The sequence below is a fragment of the Choloepus didactylus genome, chromosome X, assembly GCF_015220235.1.
Source record: "Choloepus didactylus isolate mChoDid1 chromosome X, mChoDid1.pri, whole genome shotgun sequence".
Taxonomy (NCBI): Eukaryota; Metazoa; Chordata; class Mammalia; order Pilosa; family Megalonychidae; genus Choloepus; species Choloepus didactylus.
In genome coordinates, this window is record NC_051334.1 from 34,223,988 (window position 1) to 34,241,094 (window position 17,107).

At 38.2% G+C, this 17,107-nt stretch overlaps 1 pseudogene; it reads right to left on the reverse strand.

The window, feature by feature from the left end:
* Positions 1–16,079, reverse strand: part of LOC119522073 — a 101,561-nt pseudogene extending 85,482 nt beyond the window's left edge.
* Between the last annotated feature and the right edge of the window lie 1,028 nt (positions 16,080–17,107).

A 17,107-nucleotide genomic window follows, 5' to 3' on the forward strand; every position in this document is an offset into this window, starting at 1 on the left:
ATTCATCTTTGTTCAGTGTACTTAACATTGTTGTGTTACCATCACCCAAAATTGTGTTCCAAACCTCTCACTCCTGTCTTCTCCTATCTGTCTATAGTGCTGCCTTTAGTATTTCCTATAGGGCAGTTATCTTGTTCACAAACTCTCTCATTGTCTGTTTGTCAGAGAACATTTTGAACTCTCCCTCATATTTGAAGGACAGTTTTGCCAGATATAGGATTCTTGGTTGGCTGTTTTTCTCTTTCAGTATCTTAAATATATCACCCCACTTCCTTCTTGTCTCCATGGTTTATACTGAGAAATCCATGCATAGTCTTATCAAGCTTCCCTTGTATGTGATGGATTGCTTTTCTCTTGCTGCTTTCAGGATTCTCTCTTTGTCTTTGACGTTTGATAATCTGATTATTAAATGTCTTGGTGTAGGTCTATTCAGATCTATTCTGTTTGGGTTATGCTGTTCTTCTTGGATCTGTAATTTTATATCTTTCATAAGAGATGGGAAATTTTCATTTATTATTTCCTTTATTATTGCTTCTGCCCCTGTTCCCTTCTCTTCTCCTTCTGGGACACCCATGACATGTACATTCATGCACTTCATGTTGTCATTCAATTCCCTGAGATGTTGCTTCTGTTTTTCCATTCTTTTCCCTATCTGTTCTTTTGTGTTTTGGATTTCAGGTGTCTTGTTCTCCAGTTCCTGAATGTTTTCTTCTGCCTCTTTAAATCTGCTGTTGTATGTCTCCATTGTGTTTTTCATTTCTTGTGTTATGGCTTTCCATAGAGTCTGCCAGTTGTTTTTTCACACTTTCAATTTCTACCTTATGTTCACCCAGTGTTTTCTTTATATCCTTCACCTCTTTTGCCACATCTTCCCTAAACTCATTGACTTGGTTTTTAATTAATTTAGCATATTTTTTGAAAATCTTTAATTGATTGTTTCATTAACGTGAAACAATATCTCAACTGTATCTCAGTTTAGGTGTAAGTTTCTTCCTTTGACTGGGCCATATCTTCATTTTTCCTAGTAAGATTTGTAGTTTTCTGTTTCCTAGGCATGTGGTTTCCTTGGTTACCCCAATCAGATTTTCCTAGACCAGAATGAGTTCAGGTCTCAGAATTTGGCTATATTCAGTGTCAGGTTTCCATGAGGTGTGTCTTAGAAGATTGACAGACTTTTCTGTGAAGTCTCTAGCCACTGTGCTTTTCCTAACCTGTCCAGTAGGTAGTGCCTGTCAACCTGTTGCTCCCCACTGGTGTAAAGAGGTGTGGTCCCTTTAATTCTCAGCTTAAGTTGTTTCTGTTTTGACTGTATTCCCCCAGGCCCTGGGGTCTGAGTTCTGAAGGGAGGGCAGGCACTAGAGCTGGGCCCCACCTCCTTCCTCTTAGGGAAGATACATGCCCTGGGGAGTTATCGTCCGCATTTCAATAGTTTTTTTGTCTCTATGACTCGGTTAACTCCACCCCGGTCTGGGTCAGAGTGCTGCAAACTGAAAATGGCTGGGGCTTTCTCCACTGAGCCAGTCAGGTTGAGAAAGAAAAAAAGGGAAAGAAAGCCCCTTTTCAGAGCCAATCCATGCCCCCCTCCCCAGTTTTTCCCATTGGCCAGAGATAGCACCAGTCTTCTGGGCTCCCTTTCCCGGGACACAGGTGTTTTCTGGCTAAGTTCAGCTGTCTCTCAAAGCCTCTGTTTTTTTTATTTTTTTATTTTTTTCCCATCAGCCCCACCTCCTCTCCACTGGGAGTGACCTCAGGGTACTTTGCTGCTTGTTAGGGGTTTGTCTATGTTTGTAGCTTGTATTCAGTAGTCCACATTTGTTAATTAAAACCCCAGTTGAAGCTAGATTGAGTTATATTTGCTTGTTTTGGGAATGCTGCTTTCTCCCAAAGTGAGGTCTTGCAGCTCAGACTGCCATGGGGTGGGGGAGGTGTTCCTGGTGTGTTTCTGCAGTTTTTACTTACAGATTTTATGCTGTAATCTCAGCCATTCCACCCAATCCAGGTTGGTATACGATGTGTGGACAGTCACAGTTGTCCCCCAGCAGTTGTTGCAAATCATTTACTGCTTGTTCCTGGTTGGTTATTAGTTACTCCAGTGGACTAACTAAATTCCATACCTCTCTATGCCGCCATCTTGCCCCTCCCCTTAGTAGGCCTATTTTTACTATGAGGTTTCTTTTTTCTCTATTGACTTAGTCCTTCAATATTTTCAAGTCCCCTTTGTTTTTGGCAAAGTGGGTGTGTAAAGAACATAATAATCAGAGGTCAGTATGAACCATTTGTTACATGGTAACAATTTTAATTTTAATGTATTTAGTGATGTCTGATTTAATGGTCTCTTAAATTTGGTTGCCTGTTTTAGCAAGAAGTTTCATTACTGAAGGGGATATATATTCACAAGAGAAAAATGTGAAAGGTGATATTCTGCTTGGGAATACCTTCACATGCACCTGATGTGTGATAATATCTACCACACACCATTAAAAACCAACCTGAAAAAGGACCATTAAAGCTAGGTAGAGAAGATAACGTTGATATGAGAGTCCATAGTCAATGATTTGCTGACTCTTATCTTGTTTTTGCTTTGCCAAATGCATTGAAGGGTGAATAACACTCATAGGCCAGAAGAGGTGTACATTATGTGATACTAGCCAAAGTCACTTAATTAAATAAATTGCCTAACTTTCAAAAGATTAAGTAGACAGTAATTAACATCCTGAGGTTGAGGAATAATTTTACAAACATTTTATTATTCATAGTTATAATGTCTAAAGTAAAAATCAGGATAATACGGTTTCAAGTGGATGGAAATGCAATTCAGTACATTTAACATGGGTAAATTATGGAAAGCCTTAAAAATTCAGTAGTGAAATCTAGATGTGATGCAGTAAAAACAAGAAGACATTTAATTTGGTAAGATGAAAGTGTTATTTTAGGAAAATTAATCAAAGATAATGACAAATCCATCTTCTAGTTAATAGATCCTAAATTATATAAGATATTTGTTTTAGCTTCCTAGGGTACTCCAGCAAATACCATGAAATGAGTTGGCTTAAATAACGGGAATTTACTAGCTTACAGTTTTGAGACTGTGAAAATGTCCAAATAAGGCATCATCAAGGTGATTTTTTTTTGCCAAAACTGGCTGCCAGCAGTCCTTGGCTCCTCTGCCACATGACAAGGCATGTGGCGGAGTCTGCTGGTCTCCCCTTCTCTTCCAGCTTTCTTTGCTTTTAGCTTCTTGCTTTCATAGTGGTCTCTCTCTCTCTCTTTCTCTCTCTCTCCATTCTATTTTTAAAGGAATCCGGTAATAAGATTAAGATCCATCCTGAAATAGGTGGGTCACACCTTAACTGAAGTAGCCTCAGTGAAAGGTCCTGCTTACAATGGGTCTACACCCACAGAGATGGATTAGATTTAAGAACATGTTTTTCTGGGGTACATACAGTTTCAAACTGCCACACTCCACTCTCTGGACCCCAAAAAGACATGTTCTTTCCATATGTAAAAAACATTCGTTCTATCATAATATCCCAAAAGCCTTAAGTCATTTCTGTAACAATACTAAGTACAAAGTCTCATCAAAATCAGTTATAAGTGTGGTCTGCTTGGGACATGATTCCACTCCATATGTGGACCTGTGAAACCTAGAGAACAAGTTGTCTGCTTCCACTATGGAATGGAGGGACAGGCATAGGATAAAATATTCTCATTCCCATAGGGAGAAATAGGAAGGAAAACAGGGGTCATGGGTACCAAAGAATTCTGAAACCCAGCAGGGCATACTGCATTTGATTTCAAGGTCTGAGAGTCATCTATGGAATGATGTTTTGTCCTCTGGGCCCAATGGAGCAGCAGCCCCTACACTTCCAAATGCTTGCACAGTGGCCACACTCTTCCCAAACACTGGGATGAAGGGTCCACCCCTTTCAAACATCAGGATGGTGGCCCGGCTCTCCTGGAGCACCATGCCCCATATTCCAACCTCATCAAGCTTTGAGGTGGTGGACAGATTCTCTGCAATCTCTGTGGCTTATGCTCCACCCTCTTTGAAGACTGGGGCAGCAACACTCTTCTTGAACAACAGGGCAGAAGGCCTACCCTCTTCAAGGGTCAGGGAAGACTCACCCTTTCCACACACACAGGTGGGCCCACTCTCTTGGCCTGAGAAGAGGTCTCTGGTCCAGAGCTCAGCTGTTCTAGTTTGCTAATGCTGCAGAATGCAAAACACCAGAGATGAATTGGCTTTTATAAAAAGGGGGTTTATTTGGCTATACAGTTACAGTCTTAAGGCCACAAAACATCCAAGGTAACACATCAGCAATCGGGTACCTTCACTGGAGGATGGCCAATGGCGTCCGGAAAACCTCTGTTAGCTGGGAAGGCACGTGGCTGGCGTCTGCTCCAAAGTTCTGTTTTCAAAATGGCTTTCTCCCAGGACGTTCCTCTCTAGCAAGCTTGCTCCTCTTCAAAACGTCACTCACAGCTGCACTCCGTTCCTTCTCTTTGAGTAGCTCATTTATATGGCTCCACTGATCAAGGCCTACCCTGAATGGGTGGGGCCACTCCTCCATGGGAGTATCCCACCAAAGTCACCACCCACAGCTGGGTGGGGCACATTCCAAGCAAATCTAACCAGCACCAAAACGTCTGTCCCACAAGACCACAAAGATAATGGCATTTGGGGGACACAATACATTCAAACCGGCACATCAGCTTCCATGGTTCTGCCTAAGAGATGACTTTTCTTTCAATCTGTCCCTTTTAGTCTAGGCTGGCAGTAGCTCTGCTCATAAAGACCTTGCAAAAAGCTTATTGGTTTTGCATATAGTATACATGGGTCTAAACCATCAGACAGCAGACTTTCCACAGATCCTTCTTGGATAACTGCATCTCCAGTCCTGACTTACACTGAAATGGCGACTGGTTCCATGTTCAGCACTATTTAGCACTATTGTCTGAAGACCCATTTTCTGGAAGCTCAGAAATTTCCAAACCATCAATTTCTGGTTTCTTTGTGCCAAGGAGTTCAGTTCTTATCTTTTCCCTTTCCTCTGGCATGTTACTATAAGCTGCAAGGGGAAACCAGGCAGCACTTTTCATATTTAGCTTGGAAATCTCAGCTAAATATCCAAGCTCATCATTTTCAAATTCTGCCTTCCATCCAACATCAGAACTCAATTTTGTCAAGATCTCTGCCACTTTAAAACAAGGATCACCTTTCTTCCAGTTTCCAATAACACATTCATTTTTGTCTAAGTCCTCATTGAAAGTAACTTTAGCATTCATATGTCTAGCAATAGTCTCTTCAAAGCAATCTATGCCTTTTCTTTCAAGTGCCTCACAATTCTTCCAGCCTCTACCCATTTCCCAAATTCAAAACTGTTTCCACATTTTTGGTATTTGCCATAGCAACACTCCACTGTCCTGGTACCAAAAGTGTGTTTTAATTAAAGCAACATATCATTGTTTAATTTGCAACATTTTTCTTCCTTAATTGTTTAGTGAGTCTTACAGTTGATGCTCTTTTAGATGTGATGTAACATGCCATGAATTCTTAGCAGCCAAAATCGATTTTCCAAATTTCAGTCATTAGCTCATATATTTTACTCACATATAAGATTCCAGATCTTTTATGTAGTTGACCATTAAATTATACAAACCTCTATTATATTTGGTTTTAAATACACAACAGGTTGGAGAAAAACAATTCATAATTTTTTTGGAGGGGGGAGAGTATAAGTTTTAGACTGTATTTCACAAAGTCTAGGTACAACTAGCTATAGAGTCAACATTACAATAGATTTCATACATGGATTATCACAGTGAATTTACAAGGAAACTAAACAAACAGATTGAAAAACAACATGGATCATTTCTTGAGCTGCACTGACAGCTGGGAGCCATTGGAAACAAAGTATTTGCTGTTGTGAATTCAGTTGTGGTTATTGCATGCAGAAAATTTTGATCAGAGGCTAAATGTAATCCCTGCATCGGCAATCTTGATGATTTTTATAATTTTCAATGAAAAATTCCAAATTACTCTCAAATTGTGAAGTTTTGTCAAATACTATAATGGCACAGTAAAGTAGGCATACTCCTCACCTACATACTGAAAATAAGGTTTAGGTGGTAGGCATAGGACAGCATTGAATTCTGAAAAACTGCTTTCTGAAGTATACATTTTTAAAATATTCATCTCTCCAACATTTTCTTGGGAGTTGCTTTTCTGTGCGTTGCATATCAGTTATTTTTCTTCATGTATGTGGCAGTGCTTTGCAATTATTGGCCATATTTTACTCCTGATTTCCCTTGCAGAAGATTGATTAGCACAATCAGTCACTGGAAAGCAATTTTCATCACCAAAGGTGGCTTCTTTTCTCTCTTGATTAGCAGCCTTGCTGCAAGTTATTCAGCAGAAATAGATAATCTGTAAGGAAACTGCCTCTCCAAACATTTTGATAAGACAAAGAGGGTTGAACCTGAGTATTGCTGACAGTATCCTCACCAGACAATGATCAATGAAGGCATGCTGCCCTGTGTTTCTGATAACCATCTTTTATTTGGGCTTTCAGTATTGGTTTATGCTTTACTTATTTCTGTGTGAATCTATGGGTTACACAGTCAGCTATATTGAGGTGTGCAAAGGCAAAAGCAAAATTGACTTGTAATTTTTGACTTAATTTAGAATATCTTTGTGCCATGAAATTCCACCTAGATGATCTTACATGGCTTTCTTACATGGGAATATCAGACTTAGTATGTACCATTTAATAATCAAATGGGAAAAGGCATATGAAGTAACTGAGACCGTTACCTAATGAGGAAGTTCATGTATATCATAAGTTTACACACATTTGCCTATGAGCTACGTGAAGAGAGGGAGAATGCCTATCCTGTGTGTATCAGAGACTGATAATTCCTTGTTTCTATACATGTGTTCTGCCACCCACACCAAAAGCAGTGTCTATTTGAAGTTATAAGTCCCAAGAAATTTAGCTGAATCGGAGAATTTTCTGCTTGTTTCTTTAAAAATCTCCAGTATGCCCACTTTATAGTTTTGTGGCTTTGAACAAGCCAATTAACATTTCTGAACCTCAGTTCTTTCAACTGTAAAATGGGCACAATAATAATTACGTTTTCAGGATTAGAGATATTGTATACAAAAAGCTCAACTCATAGTAGGTTCTCAGTAAATGATAGCTGTATATATAAAGACAGGGCTAAGTTGGAGCTGTGCCTTCCTGCCCTCACCTGGAGGTAAAAGTGGTAGAGAATCCTCATTTAGATGTGAACTCCAACATAAGCTGTTCCAGTTTGCTAATGCTGCCAGAATGCAAAACACCAGCGATGGATTGGTTTTTATAAAAGGGGGTTTATTTGCTTACACAGTTACAGTCTTAAGGCCATAAAGTGTCCAAGGTAACATGTCAGCAATTGGGTACCTTCACTGGAGGATGGCCAATGGCATCCAGAAAACCTGTGTTAGCTGGGAAGGCACTTGGCTGGCATCTGCTCCAAAGTTCTGGTTTCAAAATGGCTTTCTCCCAGGACATTCCTCTCTAGGCTGCAGTTCCTCAAAAATATCACTCTTAGTTGCTCTTGGGGTGTTTGTCCTCTTTTAGCTTCTCCAGAGCAAGAGTCTACTTTCAATGACCATCTTCAAACTGTCTCTCATCTGCAGGTACTCTCAGCTTCTGTGCATTCTTCAAAGTGTCCTCTTGGCTGTAGCAAGCTTTCTCCTTCTGTCCAAGCATATATAGTGCTCCAGTAAACTAATCACGGACCATGCTGAATGGATGGGGCCACACCTCCACGGAAAGTATCCAATAAGAGTTATCACCCACAGTTGGGTGGGTCGCATCTCCATGGAAACACTCAAAGAATTACAATCTAATCAACACTAATATGTCCACCCACTCAAGATTGCATCAAAGATAATGGTGTTTTGGGGGACATAATACATTCAAACTGGCACATAAGCATAGTTTATATCAAGCTGAAACATCAAGTAGCCCAATGTTGGTGCTGCATTAGACGACAAACAATTAACCACACAAAACAAATTGCAGAGCCATTTAATTTTTTAAACTTTAGTCTCTAAAAAAAAAATTATGGGGTTTATAATTTTAACAATTAACACAACTTAAAACCCTTTCTCCTTTTCTTCCTGTCAAAATATCTCACATCTATGGCAACAGAATCAAAGCCTTTCTCCTCTCTCTGTTGAAATGTTCCCCAACTCTCAAACCTAGTCTTCTCCAGCCCATATCCTGTTTCCTCCAGATTCGACTCAGTCTATTCTTCTGTGTTCACCACCTACTCTCTGCTGTTTCAAGAATAAATTATATAAATTCATCTTCCATCATTCTCTGTTTTGCCTGTCTCTCCATTGCTACCCAACCAAAAGTCCCTGAACTGGCTGGCAAAGGTTGAGTAGGAGTCTTGAATCACACCCAAGCCAACACCCATGCATCTCAGATGAATTAAATTCAGAGAGACCAATTCCTTTGTTTTCCCTTATTCATGACATTAGGGAAGAAGATTGCTTGAGCTATCTTACACCTGATCTTAATCAAAAGACAGAAAAGCAATACCATGGGCTATCTTAACCTCATTCATTTATAATTTCCATCAATGTGATGGCAGAGAACAAAAATAATATTTTATATAGTATAGACAACCAAGAACCAGTTTAGGATTATAGGAATCCCTTGGTGGCACCCTCTAAAAACAAATTCTGAAAATGGCATGAAGTATTTTTGAAATTGGGGTCTGTTTTATTGATTTAAAAGTTCCCCAAAGTGAATGAATGGGCTAAGTGTTTGGACAAGAATGGGTAATAACCAAAGGACATATTCTTTATTTCACAAGAAGCAGAGATGAGGATTTTTTTTTCTGAAAGATTAGGAATGGGTGTTATGAAAAACTGTAGGGAGTCCAACCAATTGTGCTTTATCTTCATCTCTTTTATGCTTGGGGGCATTTCTTACTTACACTTTTCAACCTCCAGAAAAGAAAGGCACAATGCCCCCAATTTTGTAAAATACAAAATAAAGCCTACTTCATGTGTCATTACATGTGACTGAGCTATTAAGAGCTCAGGGGTTGGAAGGCAGCAGAGCTTCCTCTGAATTACTGTGATAATTCAAATTTAAAAGGCTCCACAGTAGTTTTGCAAGGAAGGAAATATACTGGAGGAACAGACCAACCTACACCAAATTTAAACTTATTCACCCCCAGCTGCTAGGAAAATGCAAAACTGTACAAAAAAGGAAGCAAAAGCCCCCCTCAAATTATCTGGATATTAACATGAAATTAATGTGACACGGTTTTGCAGTTATGAACAATACCAATTTTAGCAAATGTTGGCCCTCTATCCTTACCTCCTTGTTATAATCGGCACGCAATCAATTCTGTTGTTAAAATGTATAAATTCGATTGAAAAAATACCTAGTGAACCTATAATAAAGGTTCTCATATTCACTAAGTGGTTGGCACCAACAACATATTACATGCCAATTGTGCTGTGTATATTGTCTTTTAGTCATCACAGTGACACTTGAATTTATATTCAAGTTTTATAGTTAATAGAGTGAAGTGACTAGGACAAATATGAATGATGTGTTATGGGTAATGTATTTTCAAATATAGGGATCCCCGTTCTTCACTGTGGCAGTCACATAGTCAGCTATATGGAAGTGTGTGAAGGCAAAAGCAATATAAATTGACTCGCAATTTTTGACTTAACTTTGAATACCTTTGTTGTATGACATTCTATCTGGATGACCTTACATGGCCTTGATACATGGGCATATCGGACTCAGTATGTGCCATTTAATGATCAAATGGGTAAAGGCATTTCAAGTAATTGATACCTTTACCTACATGAGGAAGTTCATGTATGTAATACATCTGCTAGGAATTTAATTCTAGATTTCTAGTTTTTCTAATAGGTAACTCCTCTCTCCTTAGACAAATAGTATATATTTCCTGCTGCCTAACTCTTCCCAAAAAAGGTCTATTGTTTTATTTCTAACTTGTGTTATATATTCCCCATTTCAGAAGCTCTTCTACGCTGATGAAAACAGATGGCATTCATTGTTGTTCATCTATCTATCTTCCATAAACAACAGAGTGATCTCCTTAAATTATCAACTGAATCATGCTTTCTCCTGCATAAAACATTTCAAGGAATTCTCATTATACCTAATATGAGGTCTCAAATCTTAAACATGTTTAAAAAGCCCTCTGGGAGCTGACCTGTGCCTTCCTCTACAAACTCTCTGCACGCCATTTCCTCTAACGCTCTCCCTATGCTACTCACTCCTGACCTTTCATTCCCTCAAACACCCAAAGTTCTTTCTTACCTCAGGTCTTTTGTACATCTTCCTCCTTGCCCTTTCCATACCTGGCTTCTTCTCGTCCTTGAGGACATGCTATACAAGATTACTTCACAGAGAGGCCTTCCTCAATCTTCAATATTAAGTTCCTCTTCACACTTTAACAAAGCAAACTTAGTTACACTTTATGTAACACTAATTACAGCCCCTAACTGTGCCTCTCTCCCCTTGGCTGTAAACTATGTAAGTGCCAGTTCTTTATCTGTTTCCTTAGAGCCTAGCACAGTGCCAACCTTTCTCACAATGAATGGATTGATGCTGTCCTGTCTCTCTCCTTTAAATGGACTGAGAACATTCAGTCAGTGGATTTGCAAAAAATGTAATCTCCTCTTCCTAGTTTCTCCTTTTCACATGATTTTTGTGATGATAGTTTTTTTTTGTTCAGGTGAATATGTTCATAAGTTGTGGTTATAGAAATAGATATTAAAGAACCCTGAATTGTTCTCTATCACGGAGTGAGAAAAAAGTGTCATTGGGTAATATGGTTCAGTTGATGAGTACAGAGAGATAGAGAAGAATGGACTTGGGAAAAAGTCAAGAGGCCAGGGTGCTATTTGGGGTAGCGGATTTGGGGAGAAATGTCTTGTGGCTGGATGATCAATAGATTTGAAGAATAAGCATATCTAATATGCCGATTAAGTTCACTTTGATATATAATGCTGCTGCTGCTACTAACTTATTAGAATTCTGCTTAAAGCAATCTTCTGTATTCTGGTTTGCTTTTGTCAGATTTGGGGGCCTCAAGGAGAAGGACATGTGTCCCATATTAGGTTTGCCACTAGGGTGGAGATAAAGGAACAATCCTGAGACAGGGTGGGGAATAAGAATTAATTGAGGGTAGGCAATCAGAGCTTGAGTATCCCCCTCCCTTCTCACACCCCCAACAGGGATTTGAAGAAATCCTTATTAGGATGTACAGGGGTTAGTGTCAATGATATCTCCATTACCCTTGCTCATGTCCCTAACAAAGGGTTAAGGTTTGTTAAGCTTCAGGGCATCATAAAGTTGACCCAGAGTTAACTATCATAACTTCTTAGATATAAGCTTCAGATGTGGATATTAGTAATATTGTCCAGGAATTATTTGATGATTCAGCTAACACTGTGACATCTTTGCCTTAAAATTCCGTATTACCCTTAAAACCACAGGAAAATACATGTATGAGAAGTTATTTTTTGCTCTTTATTGCTTTACAGTTTTCAAGTTCCAGAAAGGCATGACTCTACAGCTATTTGAATATTTTGCAATTAAAATGAAAAACTATTAGATACAATACGATAGACAATAAAATGATTTTGAATCTGCATATAGAGACACACATATACATATATACCTATATATATTTGAATATATATATATCACAACATAACTAGATGGAAATGCTATACATTCTTTTCCAAAATAACTTTTCAAATGTAAAAGCAATTACAAATATCATTACATTTATCTAATCATTTAAAGTATGACCTAATTCCTTAATACTCTAAAGTTTGTTCTAAATTGACAGTTCCAAGCTATTATTTTCACATTCTTAAAATTACCAGCATTGCATTCCTGTATCACACAGAATTCGAAATATTATGCACAGTTAAATTCATTCACAACCCCAACCACTTTGATATTAAACATTTTGCTTATTTCATTCCTGATTTATTTTCCCTTAAAGCTTGGTTGTTATTCTTATTATTTCACTGGGGATCTTTTTTTTTTTAAAGTTTGCGTCAGGTTTTTTTTTTTAAATTGTATTTTCAATGATGATATACATCACCTGTTTACAAGATAGCTCTTGAGAAATACCAGGAGTATAGATGCTATAACACAAAATAAAGCAAACTCCAGTCATGAGATACTATGTACTTCATGTGAAACCAACAGTCCCAGTCCATGTTATAAAAACTAGAATTAAAAAGTCACCACATGGAAAAGGTCCATGTTTACAGCTTGGCAAAAACTTGGGTATAGTTAATGAAGTGTTTAATAAACGGATTATTTTCCCCAATGTGTAAACATAATACCAAGACTAAACTTGTGCCTGGCAATTTCAGTCTAACTCTATAGCAAAAACAAAACACACAGACACTTTATATATTTCACCTGCTAATATGACCATGTTTTCTTAGGTGGTGGGAGGGAGGGCAAGGTGACTGCAAAGAACAAAAATGTAGGGAGTAGAAATATTGTATCCTAGACATCATAAACCAGTGATGAAAAGGAAGCCTCGATCCATAGCTTACAGAGGGAAAGACAATATTTCAACTTCAGAAAATTAATTTAGGATGGGGAAGAGTTTAAGTAATTGCAATTAAAGATGAAAAATGCACATATGATAGAATGGAGCACAATGGAGGATTCGTAAAGCATGTTTATCAGAAAAATCTATTAGGTTTGCTTTGTACAGATTAAGAAAGAGGAACTAAGTTTATCAATACCTGGCATCCTTCATACGGTTGCTAACAAATTAATAATAGCACTCTTGGATGTACATACTAACTTGAACTTCCAATCAAATGTTGATTAGCCCAAAAAGGGAGGCAACCAAATAAACCTAAATCCATTTTTATTCACATCTAGTCTTATATGCTCTATTCTCTCTCTCTCTTTTTTTTTTTTTTTTTTTGCATTTGAAGACAACAGGTTGAGTTGGCAGATACTGTTTATGGACCCCTGAGGTTGTTTTGACTGATTCAATATCAGTTTTATTGAATTCTTAATAAAAGAAATAGGATTTGCAGGGAAAGCAGGAGTATCATAAAGTTATATACTGGGTATTTTCAGAGAAGCACCTGTCAGAATAGTTTCTCATTAAGTTGTTCTTTTCTTTATATCAGATTGTTCCTTCATTTCTGTTTTATCAGGTCCACTCAAAGTATGACAGCACCTTCACTTGTTTTATCCTCTTCTGTTTGGTTTTCTTGGGATACTCTTCTTTATGCAGTGAGGATGACATCTTGACTCCTACTATAAGATTAGGTAATTTTTTTGTTACTTTTCTTGGATGTCAAGGTGGCTGGTTTACCAGGCATATTGAAAAAATGCTTCTAGAGACTGTTGGGTTTGGTGGTGGAAAAATAGCTGGTTGTGTGGCAGTATAAGGAATACTTTCACTTGATGTATCCTTTAGCTTTTCCCGGAATTTAACTTGTGGCACATAAACTTCATTAGCCTTTATGTTGGTAACAGATGCTGATATTAGATCTGGGGCAGAACTGCTTCTGCCCCAAGAGCTGTCAAAACAGTTCAATAGCTCAGTCTACAGAGCACTAGTAGGTGAAGACACAGAACATGCTTCTATCACTGTCCATTGATAAGAAGAGGCTGCTGTCTTTTACAGGTGTCAATATGACAGCTTCTGTAGAATGTTTTTCCCTTTTCTGAAACACATGATTAGGGTAGTAGTTGAAGATGCTTTGTTTTTACATGCACTGCAGAAATTTTCACATTCGCTTTAAATGTCTTGCTGCTTATTGCTTGCCTATCAATTGCATCTGTGAAAGACTAAAATCACAGGAGGATCAACACAGGTTTTCAGACTTTTTTGTTTTTTTGAAACACTAACCCAATCACTCATATTGTATAAAATTCTATCTTATTAGTGCCCATCAAAATCCTTTAATTCTTACAGTGGAACTATTGTTTCCTGCCCCTGGCTGAAATCCTGGACATGTCCCCTAGTTTTTTCCAGTCCCTCTTAAACAATAAAAAGGTCTTTTAAGCATTAACGAATTCAATCTGATATCATAGTAGCTTAAATCCAATCTAGTGTTATTTCAAATGCCAAACTTATTTAGAGTTAAACTTATCTCCTCCAGCTCAGACCTACTTGAGTACTAGATGCCCACAGCTGGAAAAGGGCATGACTCTTGATTCTTCCGTTAGCTGTTTGTTCATTCCTATATAGGTGGGCCCAGGGGAAAATGGCATGGGTTTATATGGCTGGTGCCATTAGAATCTGGTTTCGGAACGCTGGTGATACTGTTTTTCCAATGTTGTCTCTTTCCCCCTTGGGGTACATTTATGGGTTCTTTAGCAGTCTTCCTATTGGAGATCTTCCACTTCAACCCTTGGTGAGGGGAATGCCTCTTCTCTGGCTGGCTATATACAAATCCACCCTTAGTCCCTGGGCTTTCAGCTTTTTACCCTTCAGTCGGGGTCCTTATGTTTTTCTAAACAGTCCTCTGATGGGAATGAATTTTAAGAAAATCCCAGATTAGATCCCTTTCTCAAGGTCATATTTGGTCCCCAGGAGACTTGCACCTTTGCCCCACCTTTACTGGAAAAGGAGCTGACTCCCAGGCAGCCCTCTGTACTCTGCCATCAGTAAGGGGCAGCAACAGCCACAGATTTTGCCTTTAGAATTCATAGGCATGAGCCAGATGCCTGTCTTCTTGTTCCTCATACTCTGGGAAACACATTTGAGGCTTGCCATATGGGTATTGAAGCTCTTCTCACTTAAGTTGAGGTGAAGTGAAGCACGGCACACTGAAATCTTTCTCGAAGCAAATCCCTTCACCACTATACAACCACCAGAGTGACTAAAATGAAAAAGACAGAAAATTCCTAGTATTGGTGAGGATGTTGAGCAACTGGAACTCTCTTATATTGCTTGTGGAAATATAAATTGGCACAGTCACTTTGGAAAATGCTTTGGCATTCTATACTAGAGCTGAATATAGCCATTCTCTATGACCTAGAAATTGCACTCCTTAGGTATATATCTATCAGAAATGTTCCCATATGTTCATCAAAAGAATATTCATAGAAATTCTATTTGTAATAGTCCCAAGCTGTTGCCTAACTGCCCATCACAAAAAAGAATGGAAAAATAAATGATGGTATATTCATGCAATAGAATGCAATACGACATTGTGGATAATTGCTCTACAACAGCACACACTGAAATGCATGAATAACACAAGCATAATATTGAGCCAGTGATGCCAGGCACAAAATAGTACATACTTTTAGTCATACATACTGTATGACACCATTTATATAAAATCCTTACAAGAGGTCAAGTTACTCTATGCTGTTAGAAGTCAATAGTAGTGGGATGGTTGGCTGGAAGGGAGGCAAGAGGAGGGATCTGGGGTTTGGGTAGTGCTCTGTTTTCTGATCTGGTGTTAGTTATATGGGTAAATTCACTTCCTAAAAATGTACTGGGCTGCACGCTTAAAAGACACATACTTCTTTTCCAGATGTGAAACTTCAATAAAATTATAAAACAGAACACAATAAAAATAAACCAACAAAAATGAAATTAGCTCTCTTGACTCAATCTCCTACATGAGCTTGTGGTGGTGATCTATTAATGGGAAGACCCAGCATTGGGCTACCCTCTTTGGAAATCTTGCATAGATGAACCAGCCCCTCGGTTTAGATCGTGTGGTTACCAGGCAACTGTTGTTCTTTTCTCAGCCTTTGTGGCCTCTTTCTGAGCCTACAGGAGGAATTGCACTTATCATCCTGTTACATAAATGATACACTTGGTACAGAGATATCAGAAGCCTGGGGATCCAACTGAGGACTGTTCATGCTCACTGGCAGGTACTGTAGGTCACGAAGTACCAAAAGCAATAAAAGACTAAAAGGGTACCAAATGGGACCTGAAATGACAAGTATTTTGGCATCAGCATTGATGGTCACAATTCTGGGCTCATTCTGCCCAAGTCTTCTGGTCATGTCCCTATTATTCTCCTAGGCTGTGGATTGATAAAGTAATGGAGCTGAATTGGGAGCTGAATATTTTGTGTAAAAAATATGTCAAGAAGAGAGAAAAGGTTTAACCTACATTAATTTCTGTCAAACCTTTTGTCATGATGCAGGCAGGCACTTTGAAATTAGCAAATATTTAAGAGTTTTTTTGAGTCAGGCTATTCTTTCTCATATCCGCATTTACCCTGGATCCCAAGGAGGCCATAGTTACTGAAGCAGTGCCAAAGTAGAGGTATATTTGGACAGCCTCTCAGAAAGAGAATTACTAGTTACGCTCATGAAGATATTTGTTTTAAATTACACATTGACAAATTGTTTTCCAATTGTCAATGTCACCAGCAATATATGGTATTATCAAATCTCCCACATCTCCATCATCATTAGATAATATTATTTATTTAAATATATATACATATATGTTATATATGTGTATACACACATATATGTTATATATGTGTATATACACGTATATTTATGCATATATATTGTATGACATATATAACTTTATTAGGCAGAAAATGCCCTGTCACCATTTTAAATTTAAAGAGAGAGAAGGCATATTGGCTATAATGTTAACTTCTACATTTTAGGAAATATATTTTTCAGCAAAAAAAATGCCTATTTTATTGAGTTGCTCTTCTGACAAGATAGAAAGCTGAGCTTCTGATCATCAATCTCTAGAAAAGAAACTATGAAGTAATATAAGGACAATGGTCACAAGTTTTCCTTAATTGGTTTAAGAATTGACAATTACATTAATCTCAGAAGATCTTGGTAGATACTATCTGGAATGCTTTCCACTCTTTTGTTCAGTGCATTATTTAATGCCAAGCTAATACCAGAGTAAATTATTAGCAGCCATTTTCCCCTCTTTCAGTAGCTGGAATATGGAACAATTCCTGTATTTTTCTTGTAGGTAGTTTATTATACTGCATGTTGTGATTTCAGAACAGATTCTTCTATAACTCTATGAAATTATTATTCTAATGGTGCAT